Raw genomic sequence first — 18,131 nt, forward strand, 5'->3', positions numbered from 1 at the left:
AGCTCGGCTCAGGTTGTTTTGTGTCAGAGCTGCGCTGGTGTTTTTGCAAGCTGAGCTGCAGGTATTTGCATGGGAATCGGGAAGTGAAATCGATTAGAACAAACGAAATGGGGCTTTGTGCCCTGCCCGCCGGCAGCCCCTGCGTTGACAAGTTCATTTCAGAGCGTCGGCTTTTATTTTCGAACAACAGGTTCTAAGCGGTGAAATTTGAAGGGAAACTTTCTGTCTGTAACTTCGCTGAAGCCTTCAAGGATAAATAAACCTCCAGTGCCCACACGAGCTCAGTTCCTGCGCTGTGAGAGTGAATCCCTCTCCCTTTTTCCGCTGCAGTTTCCCTCCAGGGCGATGTTTTTTTTCCACTTTGTCCCCTTGACCCAGCAGGACACAACCACGTGTGGCTGCTGTGGCTGAGGACAGCCAGGAGCTCCCAAATTTGGAGCCCCTCTTTGTGGGGGGAGCAAAGAGCGATTTGCTGTGAGGATGTCCTTGATCCTGCAAAGCACCGGGATGGGAATCCCCGGCCCCGCGGTGAAACCAGCCCTCAGTAAATAAAAACACGTCCTGATGCCTCTTCCCGGGGTGGAACAATGCTGGGAGATTTCCTCTTGGCTTTCCAGGCTCTGAACTGATCAAACTGTTTTCCGCTCGGGCTGATGTTTCCAAATATAAACTGCAGGGCTGGAGCTTTCCTACAGCGTGCTGGGAACGGCACGCCGTGTTTTGGGGTTTTTTTAGGGAAATGCTGTAGTCCCACAAGGCTGATTTTGGTGTGGCAGTCGCCCTGTGGGGAGTTCAGGCTGGGTTTAAAGATGTGGCACTTGGGGACGTGGTTTGGTGGCAGATTTTTGGCAGGGCTGGATCTTGGAGGGCTTTTCCAGCCTGGGCTCTGGCTCTGTGGGAGCTGTGACCCCGGGGTGCATTGCAGAGGAGGCTCCTGCTGTCCCTGCCCAGGTGGAGGGCAGAATTCCCAGCCCTGCAATTTCATAAGATTGCTTTCTGCTTATCCCACCTGGCTGCTCTCACAGCAGCCACAGTACCGTGCACTCTGGTACAGACCCACCAGAAAAATCACATTTTATTCACAGCTGTAGGGGTGTGTGAGGGGACTGACTGGGTGGGTTTGGTGGCCCTGTCTCTGAAAATGAGGTCGTTAGAGGGGACCAGCCCAGAGCTGAGCCCACAGGACCTGCAGAGCATCACCTGCTGTGGGAGTGGATGCTCTGGTGAGGCTCAGCTGCTGCCTCAGCCAGGGTGGGACCCAAACCACTCTGGAGTCACCCTTTATATCTGATGAGTTTGGTAATTGCTGGCTTTGGGAATTTGGCTTTTCCCCAGGGTGGTTAAAGGCCCCTTCTGCTGCCCTGAGGTGATGGGGAGGAAGGGGCTGAGCCCAACCACAGAGGGACAAACCCCCCTGGCATGCCCCAGCCCTGCTGTGCCTCTGGGGGAGCAGCTCAGTGTCTCCAGGCCAAATTTCAGAGGAATTGTGTAGGAATCCATCCTTGTCACCCAGCTGTGGTGTGCTCAGACACAGGGCAGAGTGCACTGAGGAGCTTCAGAGGCTGGTTTTGATGGTAAATGCACATTTTGCCTGGCTGGCTGGCCTGGCTAACCAGCTGTCTGCCTCGCTGGAGAGCTCATTTTGTTATTAATCAGGTAAAGTGCCAGGGGACAAGACACTTGTGCTAGACTTGAAACAGCCAGTAATACTCTGTCATCCACCTTTCCCTCTGAATTAAGTGAGCTGTGCAGGTGTGCAGTGAAAAACAGATTTTTGCCCCAGGTGAGCAGCGTTTCAAAGGCCAGAGGTGAAATCACATCACTGCACAGAGACACTTTAAGACCCAGGCACTTGTGTGTTATTTTTTTTTAATCCTTTTCTGTGTTGATTTGTTTTCCCTTGCAGCTGTTGGAGGTGTGCTGCGAGGTGAGGCTGGAGTGTTGGCAGCACAGGGAGGCTGCAGGGACTGGTGTCCCTGTCCTCCTAAAATGTCCCCAACCTCATCAAACCTCCCTGTGCTTGTGCAGCAGAGAGGCCAGACCCAGCAGTAGGGGGTTATTAAGCATAATCCATGATGATTAATTAAATAAATGAGGCAAATCACCCCGTTAGTTGCAGTCTGAAGTTTGCTTTGTTTTCATGCTCAGTCCCAGAGACCCCAAATCTGCTGTTTGGTGGTGCCTGGGAGGATGGGATGACCCAAAGAACTTCCAGAGTGGCCAACAAAATAAACAGGAAAAACAATCTTGAGTCCCAGCTCTCTTCTGAGAGTCACTGGACGTGAGGCCAGTTTGGATGGAGTGCAGCTTCATTCCTGCTCTTTGCTTCTCTGTTTCTGGAGAGCTGGGGAGGGGCACGAGGGCGATTGCCCTCGGTGCTCATTGATCTTTATGGCTGTTCCTGTGCTTGGATTTCGGGGGGAGTCACTCAGGGAGGTTTTCCACCAGCTGGGAGAGCCTGGTGCAGAGGCAGGAGCCCTGTGCTTTGCATTCCCTGCCCCAGAACCCCACTCCTCTCCCCATTCCCCTCTTTAATTCCAGCCCTCTGTCACTGGGTGCTCTTGTGAGCGAGGCAGAGATCTTTAAGCTTTGCATTTTCATCAATAATTAGGTTTCAATCTTAATTTTGTTAAATCCCTGGTCAAATACAAATTGGATGACTCTCCACTGCTGTTTCAGCAGAAAAAATATGTGCAATCAAGCACCTGCCTGTTTGGGTGAGGTTGGTATTTGGGGCTGGGAGTTTTGTGAGGTTTTCCTTTTTGTTTTTTTTTGGCATTTGTCTTAGATAAAATGAATCCTTCCTGACAGGGCCTTGGATGTGTTTGGGGGTTGGAGCAGAGACCTCGTGGGGGCTGCATCAGCTGTGCCAGACACCTGTGCAGGTGTGGGATTTGATCAGGAATTATCCAGGAAAACTGGGGGGATCTGGGAGTTTCCTGCAGAGTTCCAGATCTCTGGTTCAGTCTCATCCTTCCTGGGGATGCTCTGAGGGGCATTTCTGCTCCCAGTCTCTGCAGCTGAAGGAAAATGGGTCAATTTAAGGGAGAACAACTGAGGAAGCAGCAGTAACCCCCCAAATCCTGCCCCACTGCCTTGTTCTGCTGGCTGAGCACCTGCTGCACTCTCTGTGGGTTGGGAGAGGTGGAAATTGGTGCCTGCACAAAGCTGTGGTGGTGGGATTTACATCAGGACTCTCATAGATGTCACCCTCCCTCAAAGGCTGGTCTGGGCAAAATACCTCTGCTAAATATCTCCATGGTCTCTGCTAAATATCTTTATTTTCCTGCTCCAGAACCTCCTGGAACCTGGAAATGGAGCAGCACAGAGTGAGTGTGTTGGTGGGTGCACAGAGTTGAAGTCAGCAGTAATGCCCAGCTCGTTAAGGATTCTTATTTGGAAGCACACTGACATCCCTCCAGAGGGAATCCAGCCCTCCCTGCAGCACCTGGAGGTTTGATTGGGGCCCTGGGGGCTGATGAGAGGCAGCAAACCTAATTGCAGTGATGGCTGGGCTGCCCACTGCTCTGCTTTGGGAGCCAGGCAGAAAACACTGCCAGCACTGATGGCTGCAGCCCCACACCTGCCTGAGCTGTCACATTTACCTCTTGTTTTTCCTCCCTTGGCCACCCAAATCCTGTTTATTGGTGATGGAGGTGCTGCTTTGCTGTGACAGCCTGGGAGCAGGTGGCTTGGAGCCTCCCCCAGGTACAGGGGAGGTTGGAGGGATGCTGGAGGATTTGGGGCAGGTGATTATTCACGAGGCTTTGGGGTTTTTAATGTGCCACTTGAAGGGTTTATGGCTGCAGTGCTTGTAATTGCTTCCATATGTCATGATAGCAGTTAAATGTGGTTCAGTATTATCAGGGCTGGGTGGGTTCTTTGAGCAAGGTTTGTGTAGCTACTCTTGATTTACCCTGCTCAGCTCCTCTGGCTTCTTATTTACTCTCTGCTTTTTTGAAACTGAGTTCTGTTCCAAAAAAAAAAAAAAAACAAAAAAACAAAAGTGAAAAATGGCCTGGTTGCATATCCCTGTTTACTGTGTCTCACTGACTTCCCGTTGGGATGTGCTGAGCCTCACAAAGGGAAAAAAGGGGAAAAAAAAGGGAAAAAAAGGGAAAAAAGGTGCTCTGTATGTCCAGCCAGCCTCGGGAGCTGCTGGCACTCTTCCTGCCCAGCCCCAGTCAGCACCCTAAACCCTTCTGGCAGCAGGGGTGGGAGCCTCTTTGTGACCCCCTGAGCTTGAAGGATCCAACTGAACCTGCAGCTGAAGGCTCATAAATATTAAATACTCTGGTGGGGCAGGAGAAGGTGGAGGGTGTTGGATGGATGCTGTGAGCTGTGCCAAGCAGCCTGAAAAGCAGTGAAAACTTTTTTTTTTTCCTCCCTCCACGCTCTTGAATGACTGATGAGAGCTAAATACCTGCATTAAACACCTACCAGCAAAGGGCTCTTGAATGGATAGATGCCTTTAAAAACACAAAGCCACCAAAAAAAAAAAAAAAAAGGTGATTTAGTTGGGTTTTTTTGCAGGCTGGGACTGGAAGCTGCCTCCTGTCCCTGTTGATGAGGTGTAAAAGTGCTTGGCTGGTCCATCCTGCTCGGGGTGCCTGGGGGCTGGGTCCCTGCAGAGAGGAGCAGGAGGGTTTTTGGCACTGCCAGCTGCTGGGGCTGGGTGAGGAATTGGGGAAATGAGGGAGTTTGGGGTGGGTTGTGTGGGAGGGCTGAGCATCCCCACCTCAGCCTGCTGGGATGGAACCCAGCACCCCGACTTGTGTGGTGTGGGAGCCCCAGAGGCTTTTCCTTCAGCTCATCTGGAGCCAGAAGGGACCTGACTTTTGGCAGGGACAGAAATGGTGCTTCAGACTGACCCTGGGTGGGATGGACAGGGATGGACAGGCAGGGCTGGGATGGACAGGCAGGGATGGGGTGGACAGGCAGGGATGGGATGGACAGACAGGGATGGGATGGACAGACAGGAATGGGATGGACAGGCAGGGATGGACAGGCAGGGATGGGATGGACAGACAGGGATGGGATGGACAGACAGGGATGGACAGACAGGGCAGGGATGGACAGACAGGGGTGGGATGGACAGACAGGGATGGACAGGCAGGGCTGGGGTGGACAGACAGAGGGACGGGATGGACAGATAGGGATGGACAGGCAGGGCTGGGCTCTCCCTCCTGGCTGCAATCAGAGCACAGAACTTTGTGTATTTAACAAATCTGTGCTGCTCTTTTTGGACCCTTTCTGGACATTTTCCTGGAGTCCCGAGGCAGTTGTTTGAGAGCTGCCAGCCCTTCCTGCCCCAGGACAAAGGATGTGCCTGCCCCGTGTCCCTCCTGTGCCAGCACCCTTTGCTCTGAGGAGGCAATGTGGAATCTGTTCCTGTTTTGTAACCCTGTCTGGACAGCCAGGACTCAGCTGCAGGAGCCTCCTCTGCCTCCCTGGACAGCCCCAGCCTGACTCATATCCTGATTTCCTCCTCGTGGCTCTGCAGTCCACGCACTCTGGGACAGACCCACCAGAAAATCACATTTTATTCACTGTGATGCCTCTGGCCTTCTCAGGATTGGGTTTTCCAGCCTTGCTGGACCCGGGGAACATCTCCCATCTCCCAGTGGCCTCTCCCAGGCCGTGCTCCAGGTGATGGAGCTGCTTTGGCTCAGGGAGATGCTGCTGGGGTTTAAAGGTCCCCTGGGGGAAATTTGCTCTTTCTCTTGCAGCATTTGCCTGAACACTGATGGAGGGGTGTGGAATTTGCAGGATGAAGGAGGAAATGATGAATCTGACTCCATGTTCTTAGAGGGCTAATTTATTAATATATTTATTATATTACATATTATATTACATCACATATGATAGATGGTATTATATGATGTCATATATTATATTATATTATATTATATTAATTATATTACATTACATATTACATTACATATTACATTACATATTACATTACATATCACATTATATCACATTATATCACATTATATCACATATCACATTATATCACATTATATCACATTATATCACATTATATCACATTATATCACATTATATCACATTATATCACATTATATCACATTATATCACATTATATCACATTATATCACATTATATCACATTATATCACATTATATCACATTATATCACATTATATCACATTATATCATATTATATCATATTATATTATATTATATTATATTATATTATATTATATTATATTATATTATATTATATTATATTATATTATATTATATTATATATATTATATAATATATATTATATTATATATATTATATTATATATATTATACTACATTATATTACATTATATTATATTACATATTATATTACATTACATCACATTATATTATATTACATATTATATTATATTTATTACATTATATTACATTACATTACATAACATTAATTCTATTCTATACTAAAGAACAGAGAAAGGATACAGACAGAAGGCTAAAAAGATAATAATGAAAACTTGTGATTCCTTCCAGAGTCCCGACACAGCCTGGCTGTGATTGGCCATTAAATCAAAACAATTCACATGAAACCAATCAAACCTGCCCCTGCTGGATGAACAATCTCCAAACCACATTCCAGAGCAGCAAAACACAAAATAAGCAAAGGACACAACATAGTTTTCCTTTTCCTCCGAGGTTTCCCAGCTCCCCAGGAGCAGGGGTCCTGGTGAAGGGATTTTCAGAGAATGTGGGGGTGACAGAGGGGCAGTGAATTGTCCCTGCTGGAGCTCTGGCATCCCTGGGTGTGTTTTGGGGGGTTTCAGCCCAGAGGAACAGCTGGTGTCTGAAGGGGGCCGGGAGGGAGCAGAGGGGGTTTGTGCTCAGCCCCACCAAGGCTGAATTAGCTGTGAAATCCATGGAAATTGGGGCACCCAGTGCCAGGAGAGCACAAGTGCAGCCAGCCTGGGAGCAGGGCAGTGCCTGTGCTCCTGCCAGAGCTGGGCAGCCCCTGCTCCCTGCATGGAGGGGTCTTGGCTCCCACTGTGGGGTTGGCTGTCTGTCTCTGCCCCCACACACGCTCAGGATGGCTCTGGCACGCTGGGCTTCAAAAGATGAGTCTGGATGCTAGTTTTTTTGGTCTTCAGGATTGTTTATTATTTCTTATCTCCAAAGTCCTTTCTCTGCCCGAAGGATCTGACCAGCACGGCAGCCAAAGGCACTTTGCCCACCATCTTTTATAACAAAAACTACATATATCATATTTACCTTTTGTCCCCAATACCTATCACCCTCGTCACTAACTACACCCTCATCCCAGACCAATCCCCAAATGCCAACACCACCCCAGAAGATGGAAGACAGGAAGAAGAAAGAAGAGCCTGGTGGCACACCCTGATTCCTCCATCTTGTCTCTACAACCCCCCTGTACCAAAACCCCAAAATTTGTGATTCACCCTATAATGATATCTTCCCTTCACCATTTACACCCCAGTGATTCTCACAGGTTCCATCTCCTCATCCATCGGTGGCACATCTCTAGATGGATCAAAATCAAGCCACCAAGTGCTTTTGGCAACATTCCAGGGCTCCCGAGCCCCCCAAGGGTTCTCTGGGTAGCTCTGGACATCGGGAGTGATGTGCTGAGCTCCCACACCCCAGGAGCACTTCTTTGGCTCCTCTGGGTTTCTCAGAGCACTCAGGCTCCTGCAGGATGCAGGTTTTTCCTCAAGCAGAGCCGTGCTCATGAGAGCTTGGGTTTGGGGCAGAAGCACTGAGAATGGGAGATGGATCTGTGATGGCATAAATGTGTTTTTTATATGAAATATGGGTTAGAAATAGGTGTGTAAAAGATATAAATATATTTTATTTTTATATTTAATATAATATTTATAGTTATATATGTTTTTATATTATTTATATTTAATATTTAATTTATATTTATAATCTTCATTTATAGAAAATGTTTATATTTACAAATATATGTATAGAAACATACAAATATATACCTATATCTAATATAAACATGTAAACACATATAACTAAATATATAAAAGAAATATATAGATTTATATAAATATATATTTACAAATATATATTTATAAAACATACAAATATATAAATAAATATATAATCATATATAACAAAATATATAAAATAAAAATATAAAATATATAGTTATATATTTTATATAACTATATATAAAAATATATATAAAATAAATATAAATATATAAATGTATTTATATAAATACACTTATATTTACAACTACATTTATATAAACATATAATGTATAACTATATAAATAAATAAATAAATAAATATAAAATGAATATATAAAATATGTTGTTATATATTTTATATAACTATATATTTATTATATATAGTTATATATATAATAAATGTAAATGTAAAATATATATTTAAAATATTTATATAAAAACATGTACATATATAACTATATAAAATATAAATATAGAAACATATGTAACTAAATATATAAAATAAATATATGAAATATATAGTTATATATTTATATATAACTAAATATATAAAAGTTTATATATTTATATATTTATAAAACATATTTATACGCAAATAAAATCATATTTCTTTAAGGCCTGGAGTGTGTGAAACCCTGGAAATCCCAGGCTGAGTGGCACAGCCCCAGGACAGGAAATGTGCACAGCACTGGGACAGGCTCGTGTGCACTTTTTGTGTTTATGGGAAGCACTTTCTCATGTGAGTGATCTTCCAAGAAAATCACTGGTGAGCCTTGGAGAGGGGAGGAGACAACAAAAAACCAACAAAGAAAGAGACAAGGCTTTTCCTCCCACAGCTCTGGGAGAGCTGTGGCTTGAAACAGAAAATAAACCAGAAAATTTCCTTGTAAACCCAGCAGAAGAGTTTATGATTTTTTTTCCCCTTTATAGATCAGCTTCTCTGTCTTTATTTTCCTGCTGCTGCTGCAGGGTTTGGGGCTGTTTGCTGGGAATTGCTGCTGGAGCAGCAGCTGTGAGCACAGGGTGGCCCTGGGGCTCCCTTGGCCCTCTGGCAGCAGATGCTCCATTGCAGGGTGGAAATGGCTTTGTTCTGTGTCACCCTGAGTTTTTAAGATTTTTTTAAAGATTTTTGATGTTTCCATTCTTGTAATGAACTTTCTCACATGCTTTATGTAAATAACTCCTTGCTTTGCATTCTGTTATGGAGGAGGAGAAGTTTGATGGGCTGTAGGTTTGTCCAGTGGCATTGGAGAGGTGGCACTGTCACCCTCCAACCCACTGTCACTTTGGGAAATCTGTAAATGTTGGAGTCAGAAAATAAAATTCTCTTTTTTCACCTTGTTTAAGAGCCTGCATGAGGGATGGGGGGCTCCAGCAGCTCTCCAAAATGCAGTTTGTTGTACCCATGAGTCCCAGCAGTGCAGGGTCTGGGTGACAGAGCTGTGCCCACAGCTGGCAGCTCCAGCTGCAGGCAGGCCTGGAGACCCTGAGTTTAGGTTACAGTGCATTCTGTACTTTTCTTTAGGTTCCAATGCATTCTATACTTTTCTTTAGGTTCCACTGCATTCTGTACTTTTCTTTAGGTCACAGTGCATTCTGTACTTTTCTTTAGGTTACAATGCATTCTATACTTTTCTTTAGGTTCCACTGCATTCTGTACTTTTCTTTAGGTCACACTGCATTCTGTACTTTTCTTTAGGTCACAGTGCATTCTGTACTTTTCTTTGCTCAGCACCTCAATACAGCAGAACCAATCCATCCCTTCACTTTTACCTCTAGCCCATCACAACTCCTGTCATTCCCACATCCATGGCTCTGCTCTCCAGTCACTCACAGTCAGTACATCACAGTTTAAGCCAGAAGTTGTTTTTCAGTTTTCTTGCAGTGGAAAATCCTGAGCCCTTTTTCCTGCTTGCCCCATTTGCTGCCTTGTGTGCCTGTGCTCTCTTCCTGCTTGGTGAAAACATCTCCTGGTTTGGGGTGGGTTTATCCTCTGCTCTGAGCCATAAAACCCCTTCTCACTAACACACCCTTTGCTCCTTGGCTACCCAGTCAGACTGGCTCAGCAATTCTTTTCTTCTCTACCAAAACTTGCTTCCATCTCTATTCCTTCTTCAGACTCCACATCCAAAACTCTTTCTGCCAAGCACACACAGCTGTGAGACTCTTGTCAAACTTTCACCCCTCCCAGCACCCTTGAGAGCAGCAGTGTGTGCTCGTGTTGTTTGGTGTCCTGCAGGGACAGTTCTGCTGCCCAGAGCATGGCAGAGCCTGGATTTTGGGGACAGGGCATTGTTGTGGTGCTGTGACAGCCTCCAGCTCTGGGGTGATGCTCTCAGGACCAGCTGGAGGTGTCTTGTAGAAAAAATAATTAAGTTTTCAAGCTGCAAAATAGACCTGAAAACTTTGTATTGACAAGGGGTGTGGGGTATGGAGCCAGGCCAGCAGGAACCATCCCAGGAGGAAGGCTGGGGGAGTGGGGCTGCCTCTAAAAGGTGAATTTTTCCAGGGGGAAGTTGCAGAAGATGAAATGTGAGGTTTGCTGAGCTGTGCAGATGGGTCTGTGCTGGGGGTGGGCGTTCAGGGGGTGTCCCTGCCCCTCCTGTGCATCCCTCCCATGGCTGAGGCACTCCCAGCTCCTGTCTGGGGAGCCCACAGGGGATTTAGGAGGGGGGGATTGCCTGAGCACAAGGAATTCTGCAGAAAAGTGGAGTTTTGGAAGGGCTTTCTGAAATAATTAAAAGTTTCACCTGGAATCTTGCTGAATGTGAACGATCCCATTCCAGTGACAGGGCAGGCTCCTGGCTGGCACCACACATTTGTCACCTCACTTTAACCCTTCCTCACCCATCAGGTTTGGGCTCCCCAGGTCTCAGGATTCTGCTGCTCACAGTGACCCCCAGATGTGTCACAAAGTCTCTTTTCCCAGCCTGGCACTCAAAGAAGGAGTCAGAGCTCTTCTGTTCTCATTCTCAAGGTTGTTTCTTGTTCCTTATCTATAAAATTCTCTCTCCTGGCCTGCCATGGTCCGTTCAGCAGGTTGGGTTCAGGCACAGTCCCTGCCCTTGGGGTGGTGTTACCTTTTTATACTAAAAGCTATGTGTACAATATTTCAATTCCTCTCCAATCCCCATCACCTGTGTTAGACACTGAGCTTCTACCTTAAACCAATCCAAAAGTGTCACCACCACAGCAGAATCTGGAGGCCAAGAAGATGGACTGGACATGCCCAGATTCCTCCATCTTGCCCCCTGAACACCATTCTAAAAACCCCAAAAATCTCTTTTTCACCCCGTGATATATTCACTATTATTCTACTTAGACTTTCAGATCCTCATACAAGGTTGATAATTTTTTTCCATGGGTCACAATCAAAGGCACAGGGGTCTTGGGCTCTGTGCCAGGGTCTCTGAGCCCCCCAGGACAGCCAGAGGGATGTCCTGAGTTCTGACACCCAGGGTTGGGATGCTCACTGATGGAGGAGAACACTTCCAAGGGATTTCCCACCTCCAGCTGCTGCCCCTCCCTGCAGTTTGGCCTCTTGGAGCTGATGCAATAATCAGTGTCTCACTGCTGGGAACTTCACCTGAGATGCAGAAAGCGTGGTCAGATACCCTGGGCAGCCAAACCTGTTCCTTTGGGGGAGGCTGAGAGCCCAGACAAACCTTTGCTGCTCCCCTGCTGCATTTTCCACCCTCAGCGTGTCCAGGTGCACGTCCCCAAGCTCTCCCCACATGGAGAACACCTAAATTAATTTTTTTTTTTTTTTCTCAGAGGTGCCAAAGGTTAGAAGTGAATTTTCCTGGTATTGGCAGCTGGGTTATCTCGGGAAGGGTAATGAGGAGGCTTTAATGAAGCTACAGTGTCTGCCTGGGAGTGGGGTTTTAGCCAGGTTGTTGCAAGAAGCATTTCTAATTAGGAGAGATTTAATTCCAGATTTTTGTCATCCCCCCCCTTCCCCTCTTAATTATATTTGCTAACGTGTTTAACAGCTTTCCCTTCAGAAAAGAACAATTTATTCAAAGGTCATAAATAGATTCTGGCATTAATTACTCCAGGAGCCACACTGGGCTGCTCTGGAGAAAGAACTCCGTGGGGAATGCTGAACCTCTCCCAGCTGGATTTTTCTGGGCTTGAAATGACTTTGTTTGCACACTACCCCATCAAAGACACCTCCAAAAAACCCCAAATAGCTGCATCCACATTTGTGCCCTGCTGAAAAACCCCCTGGGACCTTGCAGCTGATTTCCCTGAGATTTTGGAGCAAATCACAGCATCTCCCTTGATCTCTTGAAATTTATAAGAAATCATAAATAATATAATAATATAAAAACAATATAATATTATAAAAATTGTATAATATAATGTAATGTAATATAACCTAATATAACCTAATATAATCTAGTATAACATAATATAATATAATATAATATAATATAATATAATATAATATAATATAATATAATATAATATAATATGATATTAGAATAGAATAGAATAGAATAGAATATATAATATCTAATATAGTATAGTATAATATAATATCTAATATAATATAATATAGAATAGAATTTATAATATATAATAAAATATATAATATATAATATAGTAAAATAATAGAAAATACATTATATATAAAATAAAACATTTATATATAAAATAGAAAAAATATATTGTATATACATATATAAAATATTTTAATATAAAATATAAAAATATAGTATATATTTTATTTTATATAAAAATATAAATTTATATAAAGTATATATAATATAATATAGAATATAGTTTATATTACATTATATTACATTACATTATATATAATATAATATAAAATAATATAATATAATATAATATAATATAATATAATATTATATTATATTATATTATATTATATTATATTATATTATATTATATTATATTATATTATATTATATTATATTATATTATATTATATTATATTATATTATATTGAAATGATAAGATTTGGGGGTGTTTTTGTGCAGTAGTTTGGGATCCCCTGGTTGCTGTGGAGGCTGAGCTGGAGCAGGGAGAGCAAAGCCTGGCTGGGGGCAGAAGGACAGAAGGACAGAAGGACAGAAGGACAGGGCTGAGCTGTTCCTCCCCCTCAGCCCAGCTCAGGTTAACAGTTTTTGTAACCTCCAGATTTTGGAGTGGCTGCAACATCTGTTCTGAGTGATAATAAAGCAGTGCTGAGGGGAATTAGCATACAGCTGCCAGGGTGGGGGAGAGCCTCTGTAGAAACAGAAATGAATTTATTGATGGGAGATGAAGCCTCACTGAGTTTTCACAGTCCTGGTGATTTTGGCAGCGTGGCCAAAATCTGTTCCTGTGCAGTGGGCAGGGCTGGGGGGCTCTGATGGGATTTGAGGCTCCAGTGCCCTTTGTTCTGTCATTTCACCCCAAGCCAGGAGCACTTTTTGCTGGCTTTAGGTTCCTGTGGAAGGCTCCATCTGCCAGATGAGCCCTGGGCTGGGCTGGCTGTGTGGGGAATGCTGAATATCTCTGGGAATATCTCTGCTCTCTCAGAGCCCTGATCCAGTGGGTGCCACCCCTGCTCTCTGTGCTCAGCAAAGTCTCTTTTTCCTGCACTTTGGCCCTCTGTGCTCCCCAGGAGCTGCAGGTTTGTGGTGGCACTTCCAAAAGGTGTTGCTGGTCCCTCTCCATCCTTCATCACCCTCAGGGGTCAGGATCCAGCACTGAGGTTAAAGATTGCTTGGGCTCTTCCTCCCTGCTGCTTCCCCTGGCATCCTGTGACGTGGCACTTTAATTTTTCCTCGAGGAAAGGCAGCTAAACATTGCTTTTGTTGCTTTGGGGAAATGCAGAAGAAAGTGATTGAAGTGTGCTCTGAAGCCTCTCAGACTTGAAAGTGAATTTAAAATGCCCAGGTTTTAAAATGTATAAACCCAGAGTGAGGATTGGTGAGATTCTGGATTCCCCTCCTTGTAAAATCATGCAAAAATTAAACTGAAGCCAACCCACGTTCAGCAAGAGCTGAGTGAACAGAATTTCCTGGTTTATGTGGGGACAAAAATGATCTTAAACACCTGATTTCAGTGGATGTGAATGAAAGGAGTGGGAGTTCAGCTCCAATAAATCCAGAGGGGCAGGGAGGAATTGCCAGAGACGTGGCTCTGTGTGAGCAGGGATGCTGAACCCCCTGAGCTGGGGCAGGGGGGAGGAATTACCCCTGCAGCCACCAGGTTTTGCAGGGTGAATTCACAGGAAAATCTCTTTTTCTCTGAGCAGATGTGGAACTGCTCAAATCTTGTTTGGGATTTTTTTTGTTTCTTTGTTTGGTTGTTTTTTTAATTTTGTTTCGGTTTAGTTTGGGGGGTTGTTTGTTTGTTTTTGTGTGTTTTTTGTTGTTTTATTGGTGTTTTTTGTTTGTTTTGGGGTTTTGGTTTGTTTTTTGGGGGGAGATTTTGTTTTTTGTTTTTTTTACCCTCAATTTAGAGATTTTTTTTTTAAAGACAGCTCTCCTAAGAGCAGTGTGAGGATGCTGTGTGACACAGCCAGGCTGTCAGGAGTGCTGTGGCTCGATAGAAAACCCGTTATTCAGCTGAGCAGGGCTGTCATTACCTGCCTCTGCTGCTCCCAAAAAGAGATATTTAACTTGTCTGTGCTCCAGGTGCCTTAATAACTGCCTGGGTTTGTCTCTGGCACGTCAGCAGCCGGGCTGGGAGTGCTGAGGGATCCCTGTGGAGCTTCTCCTCCCTCCACCCACTGAGGGTTTTACTCAAAAATTGGACAAAAACCCTCCTGGCACTGGCTGCTCATCCCACCCAGGGCTGGCTCAGGTCCTTGGGCTTTGACATTTCCAGGGTCTGTGGAGCTGGGATGGATTTGCAGCCTCCCACCCTGCTCTCCTTGTGCTCTGCTCCCTGGAATCCCAGGAGAACCAGCAATCCCAGGGGTGATGGGCTCGTGCCCATCCCGGGGTGTTTTGGCTTTGCTCTTCCTGAAAAACTTCTGCAGGACTTTTCTGGGGAAAAAAACCCAAAAACATCCCCAAAGAACTGTTGGATTTTCAGAGCTGTGTGGGTTGAGGGCAGCTGGGAAAAGCTGTGGGCTGCTCCCACACCCTGGTTCTTTAGGAGCCTCCCTCAGCAGTGGATGTGAGTGCCAAAAAAGCCACTTACCTGTCACTGTTTGCATTGCTTTGGGTTATCTGCATGGATTTTGGGATTTTGGGATCATTTTTGTGTTGCTCATGGATTCCCAGCTCCAAGCTCCACTCGGTTCCAGGCCCTTTGCAAACAGAGCTGCAGAGCCTGGGCAGAGGTCACCCAGATAACCTGGGAATGCAGAGCACCTGGACCTCATTGTCCCTGGGCAGAGCCATTGGCCAGGCTGATTTGTTGTCCCTCTGTCTGGCTGGGGCTTGGGGAGGGACAGCTGGGCTGGATTTGGTAATCCAGGGGTTTTTTTTGTCAGGAGGAGTTCAACTGCTGGGTTATAGCTGTGCCTGTTGGTGCGTGGCTGCATGAAGGGAAGGGGAAATGAGTGTGAATTCTTCCTCCCCTCCTCCTCATCCTCCTCCTGGGGTGGTGCTGGCTCCCAGGTTTAGGACATGGATCCTTTTGCAGCTCCTGGAAGTTTGGGAGGGCTGTGGGACAGTCCCACTGCTGTGCCCCCTCCGCAGCATTCCCTGGGTGCTGTCCCTCCTCCAGGCTGCCCAGGGGCACCCCCAAACCTCCCGGCCTGGACAGAGGCTGGAGCTGCATTTCCCAGCCCTGCAGAGGGTCTGGGAGCAGGTTTGGGGGTCACACTGACCTTTGGAGCTCCTGGAGGAGGAAGTGGGCTGGGTGAGGGATGAAGGCTCCGAGGCACAGGCAGAGGTTTGGAGGGGCTGTGTGCCCATCCCTCCTGCTTGGCTGCTGACCCAGGGCACATCTGCTGTTTTCCTGGGAATTTGGGCTCCTTTTGGGAGTGGTGCTGCTGTCAGGTTTGTGGGATGTGCCTGGGCTGGGCTGGGGAGGTGGGGAAGGAGGATTCCATCCTGGTGGTTGTGTAACCCTGGAATTCCTCCCTGGGCTTGACACTGGGCTGCTCTGGAGAAAGAAAACTCCATGGGGAATGCTGAACCTTTCCCAGCTGGATTTATCTGGGCTTGATATGATTTTGTTTGCACACTTCCCCCCATCAAAGACACCTCCAAAAAACCCCAGATAGCTGCATCCACATTTGTGCCCAGCTGAAAACCCCCTGGGACCTTGCAGCTGATTTCCCTGAGATTTTGGAGCAAGCCTGTGAATCACAGCATCTCCCTTGAACTCTTGAAATTTGTTTTGTGAGATTTGAGGGAGTTTTTGTCGAGGAGTTTGGGACCCCCTTGTTGCTGGGCCCAGAGCAGCTGGGAGCTCGTTCCATGTGCTGGAGGAGGGACAGAAGTTCGGAAGTGGAGTGTCTGAGTGAGAGCAGCAGCTCTGGGCCAGGGAGAGCTGCCATGGCTGGAAACCGAAGCTGCAGTTGTGTTTCAGACCCTTGCATCACTCTCACAGGATGTTCCTTGCATTATTCAGTGCAATGGGAAGTTTCCTGGGGTGGGAGGAGGCTTTTGGGAGTGGAGGAGGATCAGAACCTCCATGAAATCCCTTTGGTCCCTGCTGCCAAGCTGGGGAGTGTTGGATGAGAAGTGTGAGTGTGAGTGCTGGGCTCACAGAGCTGTCCCTGGGCTCACACCCTCAGAGATTTGGGATCTGGGAAGAGCCCCCAGGGGCTGCCAGCACCCTTTGGAGCCCCACCTGTGCTTTCCAAAGCCAGAGGTGGAACAGCTTTGCTCCCTGGAGGCTCCAGTGCCCATCCCAGGGAGGTGTGCAGTGCTTGGCTCCCTCAGCCTCTCCTCCCTTGCCAGAGCTCCAGCAGGCAGATGTTGGTCCCTGCCCCAGCCCTGGCCTGGGAATGCTGTTCCTGGTGGGGTGTGCTCCAGGAAAAGCCTCCATCTGCTCCCTGAGAGTGAGCAGAAGTGACAGCTCACCATGACTCTACATGACATGTTATTTTTGCTCCCCTCCCCGAGGCACTCAGCAGCTGGAGAGCTTTTCCCCCACGGAGCTGGAGGCAGCTCTGCTTTGAATAAGAGCTTTTTGCATTGGAAGCTACACCTTAGGAGAGATGTTTTATTTCCCTGGCTGTTTATAGCCCTGTAAAATACTGTGGAGCCTTCATTTTCCCTCTTTGCATGGTCTCCATTGCATTATGCAGAGGAACAATTTATTCCTAACAGCTCAGCCTAATGTGTGCCACAGCCATTTCCACAGGAGCCAGGCCTGCCTTAATGTTTGCTGGATGGCTTTTTAAATGCATTCTGCTGGCTCCTAAACCAGGCTTTTTAATAGCTCCTGCTCAGAGCTGGGTGTACATAAGTCTGACAAAAACCTTGGTGCTTGTTCTCACACCTTAATTCTGGGCTTAGAAAATCCCTCCCTGAGTGGTTCCACTCTCTGTGTGTGTTGGTGGAGGCAGTTGCTAAGAGAAGGGATAATTTAAAGCAGAAGGAAGTCATACATGCTGCTGTACTAAAAATTAACTTCACTTGGGTGGTACTTAGGAAATTAAAGCAGGGATGCTGCCAAAAAAAAAAAAAAGTAAAAAAAGGGGAAATGAAGAGTCTGCCTTTGAGTGGGTGTTGATAGTGTCTTAACTGTGTCAGTAAAGTCACTTTCATTCCTGGGTCAGTGAGCTTTTTTAGGGCTGCTGCCTGTTTAGACTTATTGATCCTCTCCCACTCAGCTCCAAATGTTGTCCTTTCCTGTCCAGACAGTTCTCAGCCCAGTCCAGCAGGGTGGGTGGCTTTGGAAGGAGATGGAGTGGAGCTGCTGAGAAGGAATCAGATGCTGCTGCCAGTTCCCCTCTTCACCCCTCTGGCTGAAGCACAGCATTAATGGTCCAGCCCAGCATGTCCCTGGGGCCTTATCTGCATCCTCAAATTGTACCAAATTAATTAGCCTGGCACAGCAAAAGCAACCCAACCTTCCCTGACGCTCTGCAAATGCAATTACCCTGCCACCAGAGTTTATTTGAGATATTCCAATTAACAGCCAGCTCTGCTCGTGCACTGTCTGGTGGAGCTGCTCCTGTCTGGCTGGGAAATTCCTCATTAAATCCATGGAATCCCAGA

The 18,131-nt window shown here is 46.2% G+C and overlaps 1 protein-coding gene across 2 annotated transcripts in view; it reads left to right on the forward strand.

Moving 5' to 3' along the window:
* VAV2 (vav guanine nucleotide exchange factor 2) overlaps positions 1-18,131 on the forward strand; it is a 126,559-nt gene that overhangs the window by 1,266 nt on the left and 107,162 nt on the right. The window lies entirely within an intron of this gene.

The sequence above is a fragment of the Haemorhous mexicanus genome, chromosome 21 (genome assembly GCF_027477595.1).
Source record: "Haemorhous mexicanus isolate bHaeMex1 chromosome 21, bHaeMex1.pri, whole genome shotgun sequence".
In the NCBI taxonomy this organism is placed as follows: Eukaryota; Metazoa; Chordata; class Aves; order Passeriformes; family Fringillidae; genus Haemorhous; species Haemorhous mexicanus.